The following is a 20566-nucleotide window of genomic DNA, read 5'->3' on the forward strand; positions in this document are numbered from 1 at the left end:
TTGAGGAAATCAATCTACAGTAGATATAAAATATGACAGCTATCCAGAGTTAAGACTGAATAGTTGGAGGGGTCGGGATATCTTCAACTACCTTTTAATTCTGAACGATGTTAACATATTCCATTTGTGAAGCTGACAACTGAAGTAGTGGCAAAATGATTTTAACCATGTTATGAAAATAGCTACAAATTCAATGTGGTTGTTTAAATCACTGATTGCTAAACATTTAGCAACAAGAGGGAAAAAGGATAAGTAAAGTTCAGAAATGCATCAATAGTATAAAGAAGCTGAGGAAGGCTGTTTGATGCCATGTATGTATAAAACAAGTTCACAGTGAATTTATTTCTTTTTACTTGTTTTCAGTGCCCAAACAAGAATTTTAGCTAACAGCTTGTCATCTTTACTGACACATCTTGTAATATTAACAGATTTAATATATGTTTCTTACAAATGGAAATAACAATATTCCATTTGATGTTGTGTATTATTACTGTGCAATTTGCAGGTGGCTATGTTCCGACAGAAAACAATTTGATAGAACGATCTGCCATCATTAAAGTAATAATGAATTAAAGTATCTGAAATCAATAATATACCTGACTATGTATAAACCCAAAGGCCTTATGATCCTTCCCAATGCTCCTGCTCCTTAACCTTATTTTATCACTTTCCAGTCCACCCTATCCTGCGACCATCATTACAGTTCCTAGTCATCTACATGACAATTAACTTGACGTAAATCACAAAAAGATTTTTAAGGTACTTGAAGCTATCCACAATTGATCTGGGCAGTCATTACCTGCATCCGACATGTAACGTCAAATGTAGATGCTTTGGCCAATCACCACCAACGTGACAAAGAAACTACATCTTTCAATTTTGCCACACACCAGGCTATTGCACTATGTACAACAGAAGTCAGAAAGATACAAATCAAAGCACAGTTTGTTATTTCTGCCATATTAGACCTGATCTCACACAGGATGGTAGCCACCACAGTTTGGTGCTCCATCTTTGTCTGTCTTTTTGTGTTAGATTTGTTATCATCATGCAAAGTCATATACAGTAACATACTGTATACATGAGAGATTTTTTCTTCTTATATTAATCTTTTGCATTTTGTGTTGTTCGTTGCACCAATGCAATCAAGACAAATTCCTTATACACATTACTGTACCTGACCAATAAACTGAATTCTGATTCTCACAAAACAGCTGGTATTTGCTGAGTAGCCATGAAAAATTGTAGTCTATCAGTGTAATAAAAGAAACACACAACAGAGAACAAGGCTAATAGGATGATAGAACAAGCGTACATATACAGTACACTGAAAATAATGCATAGACAAAGACTAGACAAAAAAACTTTAAATGAAAGTTGTTTTGTTTTTATTTAGCAAAAATAGCTGCCAATTGGGTAACAACATTTACTTGACAAGATTCTTTAAAGTAAGCTAACAAATCATAAATACAATTTTTTGATAAGTCAATGTCTTACATTCTTAAAATGTTATGATATAAATACTTTTCTCTTGCTTAGATTTCATTCTTTGCAGTGTATTATCTCATGGCTTTCATTGTACATAGGCGCAGTAATGAAATCCATTCCTTCCAACTTCAATTTTGAAAAAAGCATTAGCTTTAGCACATTTAGGAAGGCCCACTATTTGAATATTGCTCATTCTAGATGAATCTTTTTGATCAGTAACCCTAATTTTAGCAAGCGTACTTATAATTCAGAGCTCAAAGCTAAAAGGCAACCTGAATCTTTCTAAGAGGCCTAGGCCTAAATCTTAAACCAAACCCAAGGCCTGCAGTTAAGGGAGACAGAAACCATGAATCCTCTACCCTAATATATAAAACAATAGTTCTTTAATACATTTTATTAAAAAAATGTCCAAAAACAAAACAGAAATTCAAAGAATAATATTTACAGTGACAAAAATGAAAAACAAAATAATATAATATTTAAAAAAGAAGAAGAAAACAAAGTTAAATATTAATGCTGCCTCAAATAAAAGGAGACCAAACAAAGATGAAAACCAAGGCAAAAATCAAAATATGAAAACCAGGAAACAGAGTAATATATCAAAGACCAGGAAATACAGTACATCAAAAAAGAAAAGACAAACAAAAGCTATTTAGTAACTGGAAAATTACAAGGGGATTTGAACAACTCAAGCAGAGATGCCAGTGCCTCAGCAACCTGCTTGGGCCTACCAATAATAACAGAGCAAATAAATGATGATAAATAAAACAGACCTACATGAGGATGAGGTTAGGAGCACAGTGCAGCCATAATAATTGCCCAGTTCATCATCTCAGCAGAGGGTCATTTAAAAGCTCCACACTTCTTTTTCAGTAAGTTCAGCCATCTTCCATCTTTGCATGCAGATTGCTGCCCAAAGTCTAAATGTTGATCTTTAGCATTAATTTGATCAATTATGAGGTTTTTATTAAACTTTGCTTCTTGAATTAATTTTCAGCAGGAAACTGATAAGATATTTTGGGAAATTCAAAGGTAAGCAGAACTTGCTGCTTTAGTTAGCTGAATTGTATCACATACAAGTTGTGCAAAATGAACATCACAGTATAGTGTAACATAATACTGTACTGTAGCAGGGCTACATAAAATGGCAATGTTGCTTGTTCTATGTTCACAGCTGTTGTGTCTGACATTTTTCTTGTACAAAAATATTTAAATGTACCTGAAGAAGCATATCCCTCTGCAAGCATCAGAAATGTCACCACTTGTAACATTTAACCTTTTCCTGAAGATGGAGACTTCCTGTGATTGCTACATCTAGTTACAGGTTGCATAATATAAAAAGGACCATACATTTCAACTGAGAGGAGAAAGAAGAAAATTGTCATTTAACAACTAGATCACAGTTGCCTTCACAAATTTTGCTGTCATCCACTGAAAACGATAACTCACTAGCATGTCTAATCTGGTTGTACTAAAGCATTTTGGACTTTTTACCATTCATGTCCTACAGCAGTTGATTTGTTTTCTAGATTCATCAGTGAGAATGTTTTGGTTGAATTTTCAGAAAAGCCCCATTTGGACAGGTTTTCCTGTTCTCATTCACATTACCTGGATTGCCATCTTACATCCATTTTTTATTTCCAGCAGTAAATGTTCTTCATTTTGGACATAGGGTGTATATATTGTTCTTTGTTATTCATTTTGTAAATATCTATGTATAATAGTTAAAGCAAGGGAGGTCAGAGATTGATTTGAGATTTCTCAATTTTTATCCTTACACATATTTCCATTTATTCCAGGATTGTGTCATTTTAATATATGCACTTCATATTTACAAAACCTTATTTAACTGTTTTTTCCCCAAATAACTGGTTGTTTGTATAGAGGTGGGATGAAGGAAGAAAAGTATGGTTTGACATGGCTGAGTCAAGTGTTGTATGTGTTTGTATCTTGTGGTCCTTCAAGCATGAGCACTGTTATAAAAATACAGGTTCCAATGAAGGCATATAGAAAGTTGGGTTATCTTTGGCAGGAAGTGAAGAGCATAAGTACAATTAAACATCTTAAGCTGAGGCATCATGTACTCCCTTCTTCTGGCTTTTGACCATTACCTGACTCACTGCACTCTTTCTGCCACAGCAGACATTTCCAAAACTGTTGATATTCTGTTTTTTTCTAAGAACTCCTAAAATGTTTTGGTAACCTGAGGGATCAACCAACGAGACCTCATCTTTATTTTCAGATTTTGTTTAATGGGTACAGGTGAGCTGGTCATGCCCTGCTTGTTTTATGTCTCATTACTGTCCGGCTGCTAATTAAAGAACAAACAACTAAGGGGCCTGAGTCAAGCTAATTAAAGATAAGGCTAAAGAAGTTAATTAGCATCAAAAACTGGTCACTAAATAAGAAGATGGTTAGAATGAAAACCTTCAGCCACTGCGGCCCTCCAGGACTGGAGTTCGACACCCCTGTTCTAGAAGAAAATAAATTCACATACTCATGCAAGACATTACTAGTCATAAACTGTAAGTTGTTTTGAGGTTATTTTCGGTTTACTTTCATTCCTGCAAATCTTGTGCACAGACATTGCTAATCTACTTTTTCTCTTGATTTGTACAGGATGAGAACCTATGAGAAAACATCACTACATATTATAGCATTCTCAGACCCATTTAATCCAGCTCAGATTTGTGTGAGGCTGAAATCTATCCTGACAACACTGGGTGCATAGCAGGAAACAGCCCTGAAAAGGCCACAAGTCCATTGCAGGACACACACACCAAACAGTCATAATCACTCTTAAAGGACACTTTTCAAGTCATCAGTTAACCACATCTGCATTTATGATGTAGAAAGATAACAACAGTTCCTGAAATAAAACATACTATCTACCCAAAGACAATGACAGGTTGTGTAATTCAAGGACACTTGATCCATTAGGCAGCAGTACTAACCACTTTGCCATCACTCCAGCTTCTTTTTACTAAAGAATGTACTCAATTCAGATAACCATTTTCTTGAGTTAAAATTTGTAATTATTTCTTGCCATCTTATTAAGGACAACAATAGATATCTATGATCTAGGTGGCTTCATAAGAGAGTAAAAATTAATACCATATAGTAGTTCATCCGTTATTTCACATCAAATTAAATGTCTGCATGGAGAATATCTGATGTGAATCAGCCTAACCCTGCAAGTAATGCACACAAGAGTCTAAGCAAATTGCCTAAAGCTGCATTCAATGTATGGGAATGTCAGCTGACTTTTTGGCTATATTTTTAAACAATCTATGCCTTCCATTCTGCCATGCATTTCTTTAGAAATTCAGTGAACCATCAGTCTTGTAAAAATTGGCTCTCTGCGGCTTTCAATGGATCATCACGCTGAGCTGAGCTGCATGGATGACAAAGTTGTCCTCCGGGCTATTCCCTCAAGATGATTAATTAATTTAACTCTGCCTATAATTCGGTGATTAGGAGGCCATTTCTAACAGAAGTAGCAGACACAGAGGGTCGACAGAATCATGATTGAGAAAAACACTTTTGGAATATAAAGGCTGAGCATAGTACAATATTGAAAGAAACTTTATCTTAAATGTCCAATTGAACGAATGTAATAAAATAAAGACTTTCAAGGAAAAATAAACAGTAATTAGAAGAAACTATTTTTACAAAAAACATTCAAAGTCTCACATCCGCAACTTAAAGTGTGTTCTAAGTGTGTTTTTTAAAGTATGGCCGGGCTCAAGCCTCAATCCAGTGCTGACCCAGAGCATTATAATTTTCTAATCTCAAGACATCCTTACTTTCACAAGAATCATAGCATGTCACCCCATTAACATACTGCCTTTGTAAATATAATTGAAATTAAAATTTTCTTTCCATGGCTTTTCTCATTCTATCTGAATTTGTTCAGTGCTGCACCCAAAGCTTCCAATATACTCATTATTCTGATTTCCTGCAACCCTGTATTTGTGTGAAATAAGATTATGACTGACGTTTCAACTCAAAAAAAAATAAATATATAATTCCTAAATCTTGTCGTGACTCAAAGAATCCAGAATCTCTAATCTGTGCAAAAGGACAGCATCCTTATTTTCCCTTTTAATCTCCCAACCACAATACTGAAGACTGAAAAAAAAAATCTGGTCAGAATCTGCCACCCCACCATGCAACTGTAATGCTCTGCCTCCTGACACACAGTTTTCAGATTCCAACCTCAGTGCTGTCTTTTGACAATTAGTAATGAGTCACCACCAGGAGAGTTAAAATCATAACTAGTGCTATCTCAGAGAAGAATCTCTCTTCTAGACTCTATGTGGATTGCACCTCTTTTTGTTTACCATAGTTTATTTTTAAGTTGTTTTCAGGCTGGGTGGGCATTAAAGTTAACCTGTTAGCTAGTCACCCTCCCCTTTTTCTAAATTCACAGATTTATTAACAACCTCTTTATCGACAGTAATGAACATATGAGATTGTTAGCACATAAAAACTCAAAGTGTAACACCAAATTAATCTTTCCTCCATTCTCACATTAAAAGTGCCAGGCCTCTAGGCTACCTCTGAGCTGTCTGCCCTAGTGAAAATAACACAGGACCTCAGTTCTGTGTAGTTGGCACCTGTGCAGATATCCTGTGGGTGGAGAATAATTGCATAGCCCCTGGGAATATGCAGGACCCTTCCAAACTTTAGCAGACCATTGTGATATCTCTCCTTTCACATATGCCTCCAACTCACTGTAGGGAAAGTATTTTACGAGACAGGGGGCTCCATGACAACAGTCATTCTTTTTAATCTTCTTGGCTTTTATCATGGTACCTTCCCAATCTACATTTCTTTGCTTTCTCAGAAGACATCACCTGTCACAAGAGATTGAGACAGCTTCCATTATGTCATGTACATTTCTGCACCATCCATCATCTCCCATGTGTACAGCATGCTTCACATCCTGATCGGCTGATTCTGCCTTCACAATAATAAACTTTACAGAGTGCATCTCAAGCTGTTCAGGCAGCTTACTCTTTATAGGTAACTGTAACCCTTTTTTGTCCCTTTCCTAGACAAATAATTTAGCTGCAGAATCGCAGATTGTTGCATTAGCAGTCTACAAAGATTTATAAGACAGGAAACTAGAAAATCCGTTAACCTACTAAGAATTTAACATATTTAACTATATATTATAAGAGATTTTCAAATTAGTTGTTTACATAAGGCTCCATGGTGGTGAAGTGGTTGGCAGTGTTGTCTCACACCTCCAGAGTCCTCAGTTCAAATCCCAGCCCAATCACTGCTTATGTGCAGCTTGAATGTAATCTGCATGTGTTTTCCCCTGGTATCCTATCCAAATTTGTGTTATGTTATTTTTCAACTCTAAAATACTGTAGTGTGAGTGCACCCTGGTACTGATTGGCATCCAATCCAATACTATAGCAACTCTTTAGCGACTCTAAAATGCGGTGATAAGAGTGTGCACTGTGACTTACTGGCAACCCATCCAATTCTGATTTCTGTTATGAGCCCAACACTGCTAGCAAAGAATTTTGCCAGACTAGCGTACCTGACCTAGATTAAGCAGACTTTGGGAATGCATAAACATGGTAGTGTTTCCAAAGGTGAGGTCTATGTGAAACTCATTAACCAAATAACCTTTCTTAAACATACAGTCCAGTAAGTTAATAGATATTAACAGCTAATGTAAAACTCTTTTAACTTATCCCACTGGGTACAAAATGTTTTTTTCTGTTTTTGTTTTTTGTTTCTGGATTGCACACATTTTCTTAATGTAGTGCCACCAATTTACTGTAAATGTAAATTGTTCGCAAAATTGGAAAATCCCCTACAATCCATTCTAAGGTGTTAAGACACATAATCACCATGCCACATTAATTCTAGCAGTAGATAATTACAGGCTTATTTAATTGAGCAAGAAATAACTCTAGACCTTTAATAACCCCAGGCCCTGATCTTACAGCATGCTAACTGTGATAGTTTAAGTGGCTATAGTGACCAAATTAAAAGTTGTATTTCTCTTATAAGCTAGCTGTTTGATGTTGTGATTTGCAAATCTGAGAAAATTTTCACAAAGCTAAAACATGAAAAATGAAGTGGCAAGTGTAAGTGTCACAAATAAGCAGTTAATATTGAACTAATATACAGTACAGTATTGAAATTAAGTTTTGGAAGGCAGCAGGTCCTATGCAGAGAGAGAAAAAGGCAGGTAGAGAAAACAAATGCATGAATTTTAGCAGAACATTTAGAAAAATGAAATTATGTAGTTTTAATGCCTTTGTAACATGGAGTAGGAGGCTTTGCATTGACAAGGTGGATATTGGATATTAGAGGGACACGGCTTTTGATAAGTTCTGATTAAAAGGAGAGAGTGGGACACAAGATGAGATTTCCTAGTGACATCATGTTCCTTCCTAGTAGACTTAATTTAGAAATAAAGTTGGAGGAGAAAAGAAGAGTAAGCATATTGTCTTATCGTGTAATTTTGTGTAATGTGCACAAACCAAATTTCAATAGCACTGATATCCTAAAAGGAAGCTGCAAGGTGAAAAGAAGAAAACACTTGTTATGGTTGATTTGCCAACTGAGATTATAATCTAAACATGTTTCTGTATAGTGTGAAATGTCTCAAACTTGCAGCATGTTCAAGAGTGTCTTGTACAGAACATGTTAAATAACAAATGTATATAGATCTTGTAAGGATTAGGTTTGAGCATGAAGCAAACTGAATAAGCTGATTACATGAAAAGAAGAAGAAAAATGACAGTTTCGCATCAAGCGCATGCGACATGGCAACTACAGGGGCTGGAATCTTGATCTTGGGAGAATTTGATGTCTTCCTATATTTAGTTTAGTGAATAAAAATACTTACTCTTCATCTTTACATGCAGGTAGTGCTTAACATTCCACTCCATAGAAATGTTCGATTTTAGTTGTGAAGTGGCAACAGCATGATGTATGATTCTGTTTCTGTACCTGAAGCAGAGCAGAGGCTAGAGATAGAAGTGAGAACGATGATGGTTGCCAGAACCTTTTCAAATGAGAATTTTCAAACAAGAGACTCAAAAATGAAACATTACACAAAGCAGGAATGTAATGTAGCAAGAACATGTTATGCTAAATTACAAATTTCAATATCAATGTCAATGGGCAATATCTTTGTGAATATAATTTATGTGGATTATTTAAAGTAATTTTTGTATCCTTTTTATATTTTCAATATGCACTGCTGCGCGTTGATAAGATCTTGTTGGCGGTATCAGGGTTTGTGTGCACACACGTGACGTAGAACTGACATCACTGTGATAATTTTGTGGGTCATGGCTACTTAAGCACTGTGGTTAAAAGAAGCAAGAGACTGAATATTGCCCAGGCCTAAGCAAGTTCTATGTGAAAGCATTTTGACTCTCTTTTCTGGAACTGTGTTTTTAGTCCTTTGTTTTTTGTAATAGAAAGATTTTTGCCTTTCGATTTCTAGAAAGCAAATATGTATAATAATACTTGACCAAGAGTTACCTTATTATGATTACTCTAAAAGAAAAGCTTAAAACTCAAATATCTGAGTTAATGCACCCATGAACAAAATGACAAACCATGGTTGAAGATGACTAATTAATAGTAAAGTGAAATTCCTACATGCATGTCTGATTAACATGTAACACATTGCCACTTACAGCACCATGATAAACAAATCAGAATCAAAGGCAAATGGATAACTCATTATATCTATTAAAAATATATTGATTGAGGAAAACACATTCCTTAAATATTTCAGTGATGATTTTAAGTTATTACAATGTAATTGCTATTGCACAGCAACTGCAAATTGAGGCCTTTTAGGATCTTTATTCGATCTGAAAGACTTGCACATATGAAGCACAACAGAATGTTAATAAAGGAGCAATCAATAAATTAGTGCCTGGGGCTTTACTCTCTTTCGTTAAAAATATGGTTTATGATACAAACCTTAACATATAGAATTGCGTTTTTTTTCTGTTCTTAGTAGGTAATACTCCTGGGAGTTGGTTTCGGCTTTCCAAGAACAGAATACAACAGGTTTAAAGGTATAATGTGTTTCCTTAAGCAGGTGGTAAAGTTAAATATTTGGATGTATAATGTGTTTCTTTTTTCTTAGGTATGGATTTAATAAATGTTGCAGTTGTGTTTTAGTTGAGATCTTCTCTATATTATTAATACAAGCTGGCTTTCAAGAAAAGGATGTGACATTATTGCAAATGAAGCTCTTTATACCTTCTGGGAGAATAGAAGGATCAGTATCTGAGTTACAGTTAAATTCCACAAATTCACTTAGTGCAGCAAAGAACTATTCACAAAATGGAAAAAACTGATAATACAGAGATGTTCAACAGCCACTTTGGGGTATGAGCTGGAGCAGCACATAACACCTTTGAGCTTATGAATAGACTATGCAGATCAGTGTTTCACATCCTTTTTCTGTGGTTCACGCACATTTTATAACACCACTAGGCACACCACTAATCACTATTCTACTAACAACAAACACAACACATGTGCTCGACTGTCTGAAAGAGCAGGACTATCACAGAAGCTGGTACAAATGCAGCTCCATGATCAGCGTTCTCAGACATGGAACTTAGTGAGCACTTTGGTGGCATCTCCCAGCTGCTTCATTCCATCCACCCAATGGCCCCAGATGCAACTCATATGCCCACTATCCGCCAGCCCTGTGAGGCTTACTGGAGACCACACACCCAGGCAGATGGATTCTAGCAGCCATGAGACACATCCGAAGTGCTCTAGGTGCTGTGTTTGCAGCATAGCAATCGCGGAGATGCTTTTATGCCAGCTTCTACAAGTAGTCCTGTCATCCTCAGATAAGTCTTGTCCCTTTCAGGTTTAGACCCAGGTTCATGACACTATTATTTCCATGGCACACCCGGGAGCACCACTGTGTAGCAGCATGCTGGTTGAAAAACTATGACAAAATTATGAAAAAAATTATGTAAAACTGTGAATATGACAATAGTCAGTAGAAGACGCTGATGATAGAAATATTTGTATATATCAAAATCAAGCAGTAATTAGTCAATGCAGTATGCAAGGGTTAGAAACTATGGCAAACCACTCAACATTCTATGGCCTCCTGGAAATTAAGATATTAATAATTCTATCAAAAAACTTCATAGAATTTTTTTCAAGGGAAACAATTCTCAAACCATGTTAATCTAAATGAGTGTGATGTGTGGGTGTGTGTATGTTGGCCTTGCCTGTCCAAGGCTGTTTTCCTACCTTGTATCCAGTAATGCCAGGATAGATTCCACATAACCAACCACCACACACACACAAACACACATCCTGATTTGGATTACACTGGTTTGAAGCTGTTATGTTAAAGGAAAAATAAATTGAAAAAAAACAACTAAATTTAAATGTAGAACTGTGATGAGTGTTGATTTTCTTCCTTGTGTGGTATATTAAATAAATAATAGCTCTGTATTGCACATTGTAAACTACAGAAAGGCTTCATGCAAAATTGAGGTTGCCCCTTGTTTCTTTGTGTGAAATTTTTCATCAGCCTTCAAACTTCAACAGTGTTTTTCTATAAATGAAACAGACCCTACCTGAAAATAATTCTTTGACCCTTACATCTAAAGAGCTAAATGTATATTGTATTTTTAATGATTTTAGAATTAAGATGCTTACGTTGATAAGAGGTTCTTAAAAGAAAAAGGTATTCATTAGCACAGATAGCCAAGTTAACCCTATACTCAACTTACATGTTCTGTTCATTCAGGTGGGACAGCAGCAACCTAAAAATGAGAAGAGAATTAACAGAATAGATCCTGAAATGTTGTTTTAATTACACTGGGAAATGAAATAACATATTAGGAATGAACTGGGCAGTTACAGCAACATATGTAGTTACTTTTCCTAAAAATCCCCTTTGGTTTAAAAAAAAAAAGTTAATGAATGCCTGGGGTCCTGGAGAAGAGGGTCCATCGAATAGTCGAACCTTGGATTCAGGAGGAACAGTGTGGTTTTCGTCTTGGTTGTGGAACAGTGGACCAGCTCTACACCCTTAGCAGTGTCCTGGTGCATGGGAGTTTGCCCAACAAGTCTACATGTGTTTTGTGGACTTGGAAAAGGCAATCCTGTGGGGGGTGCTCTGGGAGTATGGGGTACCGGACCCCCTGATAATGGCTGTTTGGTCCCTGTACACCCGGTGTCAGAGCTTGGTCTGCATTGCCGACAGTAAGTCAAACCTTTTTCCAGTGAGAGTTGGCCTCCGCCAAGGCTGCCCTTTGTCACCGATTCTGTTCATAACTTTTATGGGCAGAATTCCTGTTTACTTCATCAGGCTGTGATCTTCAGCTATCTCTGGATCGGTTCTCAGCTGAGTGTGAAGCAGCTGGGATGGGAATCAGCACCTTCAAATCTGAGACCATGGTGCTCAGCTGGAAAAGGGTGGAATGCCCTCTTAGGGTTTGAGCGAGATCCTGCCCCAAGTAGAGGAGTTCAAGTATCTCGGGTCTTGTTCACGAGTGAGGGAAGAATGGAGCGTGAGATCGACAGGCGGATCAGTGCGGCGTCCGCAGTGATGCAGGTTCTAAATCGGTCTGTAGTGGTGAAAAAGGAGCTGAGCCATAAGGCAAAGCTCTCAATTTATCAGTCGGTCTATGTTCCTACCCACACCTATGGTCAAGAATGAGATTGCGAATACAAGCGACTGAAATGAGTTTCCTCCGCAGGGTGTCTGGTCTTTCCCTTAAAGATAGGGTGAGAAGCTCAGTCGTCTGGGAGGGGCTCAGAGTAGAGCCGCTGCTCCTTCGCATCGAGAGGCGTCAGATGAGGTGGCCCGGGCATCTGATCAGGATGCCTCCTGGATGCCTCCCTGGTGAGGTGTTCCGGGCACGTCTAACCGGGAGGAGGCCCCGGGGAAGACCCAGGACATGCTGGAGGGACTATGTCTCATAGCTGGCCTGAGAATGCCTCAGGATTCCCCCGGAAGAGCTAGAAGAAGTGGCCGGGGAGAGGGAAGTTTGGGCATCTCTGCTCAAGCTGCTGCCCCTGCGACCCGATCTCGGATAAGTGGAAATGGATGGATGGATGGATGGATGGATGCCTTTCAGTTACTTCTCCTTGTTTAAGGGTGGAGGGCAACCTTAACACAAGTACTTTCAGGTTTGAGACTGAATGCTGTAAGTTAAAATAATAAGAAAGTGAACCCAACTTCTGATAAAATTTCCATGTGATGTTTTCAGTACTTTGTATGAAAAACAGTATTAAAAAAAAACAATGCATATTGCAGTGTCTAGTGTATGATTATGCTAAAAGCACCTTCATATTTAATAACAATGTTTAGTTCAGATTGGCATGTTCTTCCTGTGCCTGTGAAGGTTTTTCTCCATGTTTTCCAAAGACACAAATGTCATGTTACAGTGTGTTCCAGTTTGGCTGTGTGTAAGTGTGAGACTCACATGTCATTTAAGCAATACCAGTCTCCTCAGGTTTTAATGTAAATTTATATATTTGTAATTAAATTTTTATTAAATGCTAACCAAAAATAACACATCGAGTGCATATTTCATTTGAAAAAAAATAAAGAGTTTTAAACTATAAATATAATATTACAGAAGAACTATTTTTCCAGAAAGCTGCCCTTGAAATAAAGATGCTATATTTATCTTATGATGCATTTTGTAGAATTAGCTTCTGTGACTTTTCAAATATAAAACTTAAACTAATCAATTGCCAACCTCAAATGAGATTTAAAATATATCTAGCCTCATTTAAAATGTGAAATGAATGTCACAAATGTAATACATCTCTATATTCATTTATTTTGAGATCCTATGTTTTACATTATAGATTAATGGAGTGCTGAAGTATATCTCTGTATCACAGGACAAAAAAACAGCACTAACCCTGAATTAGATGGCAATTTCTCATCTTTGGAATGTTGCAGTAAGCCATAGTTTTTAGAAAAATAAAACATGAATTGAGAAAATGTGTGATTTCTACATAAACCATGCTTTGGATAGCATTTGAACCTGCGTCGTTGGACCTCTGGGGTAATTGTACAAACCATTCCACCACCATATTATTCCTTCCTTCTAGCTACTAAAAACAAGAGGTACATTTAAAACATACAAATATGAATCATTCAGAGGTGTGGGACTTTCCTTTTTTATTTTTCTGCATGATAATGAATTTCTGAATGGGTTATGTTGAAGAAATTCTGCCATTTGCAATGTCAAGATCAAGCAAAAGTAAATCAAATATTTACAGTTGCCTGGATTAATTCTTGTCAAGTGAAATAAGTTCTCATGATTCTGTGAATTATTAACATATCACGCTTTTTTCCCAGTTTCCACTAGAAAACTAGTTTAACAATTTATTATATTTTTACATATTATTGCATGCATATTGCACATTTTTTTCACTTTACTTTGCTCCAGTTCCAGCTTATTTGATAAAGAGTTCTAATCAGGGAAATGTTTTCCCATTGAGTGTTTTATGAAGAGTCAGTGGGGAGTGACATCTAAAAGGTTGCACCACACTATTTACAGTGAAAAGTTTCAGAATTTTGCAATTAGACAATTATGCCGACTTGCAGAACTGCAGAACATAAACTTGATTCTTGTTTGCTATATCCTTATTTGAACTAAAGTACAGTGTGTGAGTAATAGAAGATTTTGAAACAAAGATGAAAGGAGCACAAAGGAAATAGCTAATAGCGCTTTGGATAAGAAACCTTAAATGCTTGGCACAAAGCAAGCAACAGTTGCTTCTCACTGGAAGACGTTTAGAAATTAATGTGTGTAGGTTTCAGATCTTTTTTTAATTTTTCTAAGCAATCATTCCCGACATCAGTCTATACTGGCAGTTTAAAGATGATTTCATATGTGCAGCTGCAAAGCTATAATCACCTTGGAGACTGCTTCTCTTGTTAGCCTGGAATATTTGTGCAGTCTGCAGTATTAAGGGACCTGCCTGCCATGTTCTATCTATCCAACTTACTTGGAAGTCTGTCAAACCTACTATCCTGAGTGATGGTGACTTATGCCACGTTGTACCCATCTACATAGCTAGGACATATCATTTCCCGGCAAAGCAGCAGTGCGTCATTTCAGGACCATGCCATCATTATTACTAGAAAGTCATTTCCTGGCAGGTTTTTCTAATTTTAAATCTGACCGCTGAACATGTCAGAATCCTTAATGGCATGCAAAGCATGTTCATCCTTATACGTTTTAGTACTAGGAAATGTTTGTTCTGCCATAAGGAATCACCTAGGAATAAAGGGAAACATACAAATAATAAACACTATTTGTCTAGGATTGTGCTTGAAGAAGCAAATGCTGCACTTGTAATTTCAAAGTAGAAAAACAGTAGAGAGAGACGTAGTAGCAGAAGAAATTATTTTTAAACATTTAAAATTTAATTTGCATAACCTGATTTTTTAAACAAGTGTTACAAGGAAATCTCTTCAGACTTTGTCATCCAAAAATATAATACCACAATGTGAGCTCAGTTATAAGGAAGTTAACATTTTTAATTGAAATCTATTAAGCAATTAAAATGTTAAAATATTAAGCATAAAATACATTCATCCTTCTACTATCTGGATCTGCTGTCAAGAGCGTTACCATTAGGCTAGGTGTGCTGTAACTAAAATACAGGGAACAAACGAGGGGATTGTAAGGTAGGTCAGAGAAGTCGTATCTGTCTGTTTAGTCCACAGTCATGAAGCTGCTGCCCTGGAGGCAAAACAATGATACCAACCTGACTCTGCCCTCCAGTCAGCCTTCTACCACATCTACTTGATCTAGCCTATAGGTTCCATCATGACAACACCTAACAAATGGATGAGAGTTATTAAGTAACTTAACTGTACAGTGACATCAGTGGCCATGTTTTCATTCACTACCTTATTCAATTCTGCAGGCTAATAGGAATTTTTCAAAGTGTTTCCCCAACTGTTCTAACTTATGAGCATTTTGTTTTAAATTGCTTAGTTCAGTTGTGAATGGTACGTAGCTGGATTTTATCCTGGCCGTATTGGCACTGGACAGTGTTTAGTCTAAAATACATTTACTAATATATTAATAGTTTGTAATGTTATATGCTTTTTACTGCAGACTTGACTGTTTTAAGTGGCAAACTTCCAAATTCAATTGATAGATAGATAGACAGATAGATAGATACTTTATTAATCCCAAGGGGAAATTCACATACTCCTACTAAATATTAAATTAAAGAGTGATAAAAATGCAGGTAAAACAGACAATAACTTTGTATAATGTTAACGTTTACCCTCCCCACCATTTAACAAAGTCCTTGATTAGGTTCCTATACTCCTCCTCCTGCCCACTCCTGATGCAGCCCATGATAGCAGTGTCGTCAGCAAACCTTTGCATGTGGCAGGACTCCGAGTTGTATTGGAAGTCCGATGTATATAGGCTGAACAGGACCTCAGAAAGTACAGTCGCCTGCGGCTCTCCTGTGCTGCTGACCACAATATCAGACCTGCAGTTCTCGAGACGCACATACTGAGGTCTGTCTGTAAGATAGTCCACGATCCATGCCACCAGGTATGAATCTACTCCCATCTCTGTCAGCTTGTCCCTAAGGAGCAGAGGTAGGGTGGCATTGAAGGCGCTAGAGAAGTCCAGAAACATAATTCTTACAGCACCGCTGCCTCTGTCCAAGTGGGAGAGGGATCGGGGTAACATATAGATGATCACATTCCCACTCTCCCACCTTCTCCTGGTATTTGAACTGCAGAGGTTCGAGGGCGTAGTGGACCTGTGGCCTCAGGTGGTGACGCAGCAGCCGCTCCATGGTCTTCATCACATGTGACGTCAGAGCAACAGGCCCGGAAGTCATTAATCTCACTAGGATGTGATACCTTTGGGACTGGGGTGATGCAAGATGTTTTCCAAAGCTTAAGGATTCTCCCCTGTTTCAGGCTCAGGTTGAAGATGCACTGTAGAGGACTCCCCAGTTTCAGCGCACAGGCCTTCAGCAGTCATGGTGATACTCCATCTGGACCCACTGCTTTCCTGTCACGATGTCTCCTCAGCTCTCTGCTTACCTGGGCTGCTGTAATTGTGGGTGGGGGCAACTCTCTCCTATGCTGGTATCTGCAGAATGGGTGGAGGGTCTCACTCTCCGAGGTGAGAGTGGGTTAGGGTGGTCACACCTGTTAAAGAAGTTGTTCATCTGGTTTGCTCTCTCCACATCACTCTCGATGGTGGCAACCCGCTTCAAGCTGCAGCCAGTGATGATCTTCATCCCATCCCACACTTCCTTCATGATGTTATTCTGCAACTTCTGCTCCAGCTTTCTCCTGTACTGCTCCTTTGCCGCCCTGAGCTGGACTCGGAGTTCCTTCTGCACGCGCTTGAGCTCATGCTGATCACTGCCTTTAAAAGCCCTTAATTGTTGATATAATGTTCACAAACCAGCTTAAACCAATTCTAGAGCACCAAGGAGCTAGATGCTTGCAGCTTAGGGTTCATTGCTGAAACCAATTTTGTACACTTTTACTGAACCATATAAAATATTAATAGAATATTAATTTGTATCCTATATTTTATTGTAATGCACTAGCTGTGCTACCGTCTAAGACTGGTTGAAATACAGTAATCAACATAGACCTCAATGTTAACATTTGCATCCATTGGATTGTATTTTGTAAAATTCATTACTGCAAATGCTTTTGATGCGCCATCTGTTGTAATGTCAAATGCAATGCATAAGCCTGTGTTAAATGCCATTTGGTATGGGATTCCTAAAAGCAGTGTTAATTTTTATGATGTGGCATCTGTTGGAATGACAGAGACACATAGCAACCAGACAGCATACGGTTGCACAGATACACAGAAACTTGGCTGTTTATTAAGTTGGCTCACGAGGTTAAGAGGTAGACTTCATACATAACTGTTATTATTTCATTTAATCCACCACTATTTTTTGATTTACTTAGTCCAGTTAAGGATAATGGGAAACCAGAATCTTCTGATCCTAACAATGTTTTTTTCAAAGCAAATAATAATCTTGAATAGGATTCTAAAATACATTTTTATGAAAACATCTTTGTTGTGCTGGAACAACAGCAGCAATTATGATTGCTTTGGAAAGGATAATACACTTCAGACTTAAGTAGAACGAGGGAGACAGCAGAATCACCAAAGTTGATGGAAGCAATGGATGGAGCAAATGGATCAGAAAAGACACAACACAAGGTTGGTTACATACATTGCAGTTAGGAGTGTATTTAGCAATAGGGAAAATCTTTCATTGAGAGATTATTTACTTCAAACCTAGAATTTCATTTTGAGACCAGTTTTTCCTATTATAGGCTGTAAAGACTGTAAGAAGAGCTAAAAGTAAAGAGAAGCTGAAGACATGTAAGCTACTCCCAAACAAAACATCTTTGATGTTTCTTTGATGAATATGGCAAGACATTTCAATGTAACCTGCAAGTTATTCATGTGTATCATATAGATATGCATATTGTACTATTTGTGGGATGGATAATGAGGGTTGGACAAATTAAGTGACCATAGTGACATAAATAGTACAATTTTCAGGAATGGGTAGGACCACTTGCTTGCAGCAAATTTGTAAAATAGCACAAAGGTTTTTATGTTACTCTTTAGCAGTTCCTTATCCCAAAATGTCACCCATGATCACTGAATAAATGTTAAATCATTCATAAGCCTTGACAGCTTTCTACTACAATTTGTCTTCAACTGGGATAATTCCAAAAGGCTGACAGACAAACTGGTAGCATTCTCGCAGTATCTTGTAAGTGGCTAGCTTGGACCATTACTGATGGTTTAATGCAATGATTATGACTACAATTTCTAAAATGGGTGTTTAGAAGCTCAGCATTCCCAATGTTCTTTGCTGTACAAAGTCTTCTAGTCAAGTAGCTTATCATTCAAATTAAAATATTTTAACTCTTGCACTTTTACTTACTTGCACATTGCAAAAAACATTTCTTTTGCCTATTGAAGGAAACCAGAGGCAGGAATGTACCTTAGGCACTAAAGGCAGTGTTAGTTTGTAAAATATAATATTTATCAAAACTTGGAGGTTATGTGCTGCTTCTTATTGCACCTATGCTGGCTGTAGGAGATTCCTACAACTCATTCAACACATTACTTCTTGGTTAAATCCAGATTTTCAGTCTAGTATTGTCTTTATGTATTTCTTGACTTTTACTTGATTATACACCTAAGACTTTTTAATTTTTCTTAGTCTCAATCGCAATACTGTAAAAAAAAAACATCCTTGGCAGCTGACAAGGACTTATCAGCACGCACTTGAAGCACGTTACATTAGGAGTGTAATCATACGGTACAAAATCCGTCATTGTTATTAATTTTTTTCTTGCTTGATGAGTTATTATTCAAGTTACTTTGACATATTTGTCAGCAACAGTAATAATCAAATTAATTGGAAGGTAAACCAATTAGCCCAATTTACCAATGAAAGATTGTCAAACAGTTGTAAATCATTTATATTTGACAATTAAAACATTTATTTAATCAATTAATTAATTTAAATTAATTGAAGATTATTTTGTGTAGGCTAAAAATAAAGGAATATTTCAATTTGATATGAACCGGGAAAACAATTGAGTAGAAAAGGTAACACACTTGTGTAACACACAATCATTTACACGTGAAGCAGTTCTGGTGAGAAGATTTGAACTAATATGCGGTACTGACTGCTGATATATTAAATATATATATATATATATATATATATATATATATATATATATATATATATATATATATAAATTGTGATGGAAACCAGGGCGTCAACAGCCCAAACCCCAACACGAACACACACAGCATAATCCCGGGTTCAGATAAAGGTAGTTTTATTAACCTTATCACCTCAAATATGTTACACAAGCACAAAACACAGATTTTCACTCCATAGTTCTTTCTTCCTAATGCACTACCCTCCTCCACTCAAGCATTGCTACACTACTTCCCAGCTCTGACTCACCTGAATAAGGGAATGCAGTCCCTTATATTACAGACCTGGTAGTACTTCTGGGGCCAGGGCAATTGCCCGATGGAAGCACTTCCAGGTCACACAGAAGTCCATTATAACAGGGACCTTGTCTCTCTGCAATGCCCGCTCATGGCCCCCAGTGACTACAGCAGGTCTGCTCTGCCAAACTACAACTCCCAGCATGCCTTGCTGGTTTCCTAGGGGGACCTGACATCTGGGGCTGCTGTCATCTAGTGTGCTAGGGGAATAAAAAGCTTTCAGTGACATCCTTCTTTCCTAGTGTGCTGTCCGTCCATCCCTTTTGGTCCTCCCGTCCAGTTATGGAATCATCTCCTGGTTGGGATGTCCATTCAGCCCATGTGGCATGTACAATATATATATATATATATATATATATATATATATATATATATATATATATATATATATATATATATAAATAAAATGTAACTGCATTTACCCAAAATTACCAAAGTTCTGCAGCTTTAGTTTGCTTCATGGAAATTTGGTAATAGCTTGACGCATTGAAATGATTCCAAAGACAAAATATCTTCATTTTTAAAAGGTTTAGTAAAAATTTAAGGTAAAACAGTTAACACAAAATTAGAGAAAAATTGACATAGCAAAGAAAAGAAAAGTTCTTGTTTAAGAAAGGTTATGTTTAACGCTGTGGCGGTAGCCTGGGTCCTTGCCTAGCCAGGATGTCTCCATGCTGGGAGGACCGGGGGAGCAAGTGTGGTCAGAATGTTACCTTCCCGGAACGCTAGATGGCAGACCCCTGGGTTGCAACTGCGCCTCGGATTCCCACAAGGCTTCATAAGAGTTGGAATTATCTACAGCCCTGTTGGGGTGCTGCAACAGCTGCTGAGCCCTCTTGGGTGGGTTTTCTGCCACACCTGGAAGTGCTGCCAGAAGTAGGTCAACAAGCACCTAGAACACTTCCAGGGGCGTTATAAAATGAGCCAGAGTCAGGAACAGGAGGAGAAAGCTTGCTGAGAAGGAGTGGAGGAGAAAAGAAAAGGACTGAGAGATAAAGAGAAAATAA

The sequence above is a fragment of the Polypterus senegalus genome, chromosome 7 (assembly GCF_016835505.1).
Source record: "Polypterus senegalus isolate Bchr_013 chromosome 7, ASM1683550v1, whole genome shotgun sequence".
Classification (NCBI taxonomy): domain Eukaryota; kingdom Metazoa; phylum Chordata; class Cladistia; order Polypteriformes; family Polypteridae; genus Polypterus; species Polypterus senegalus.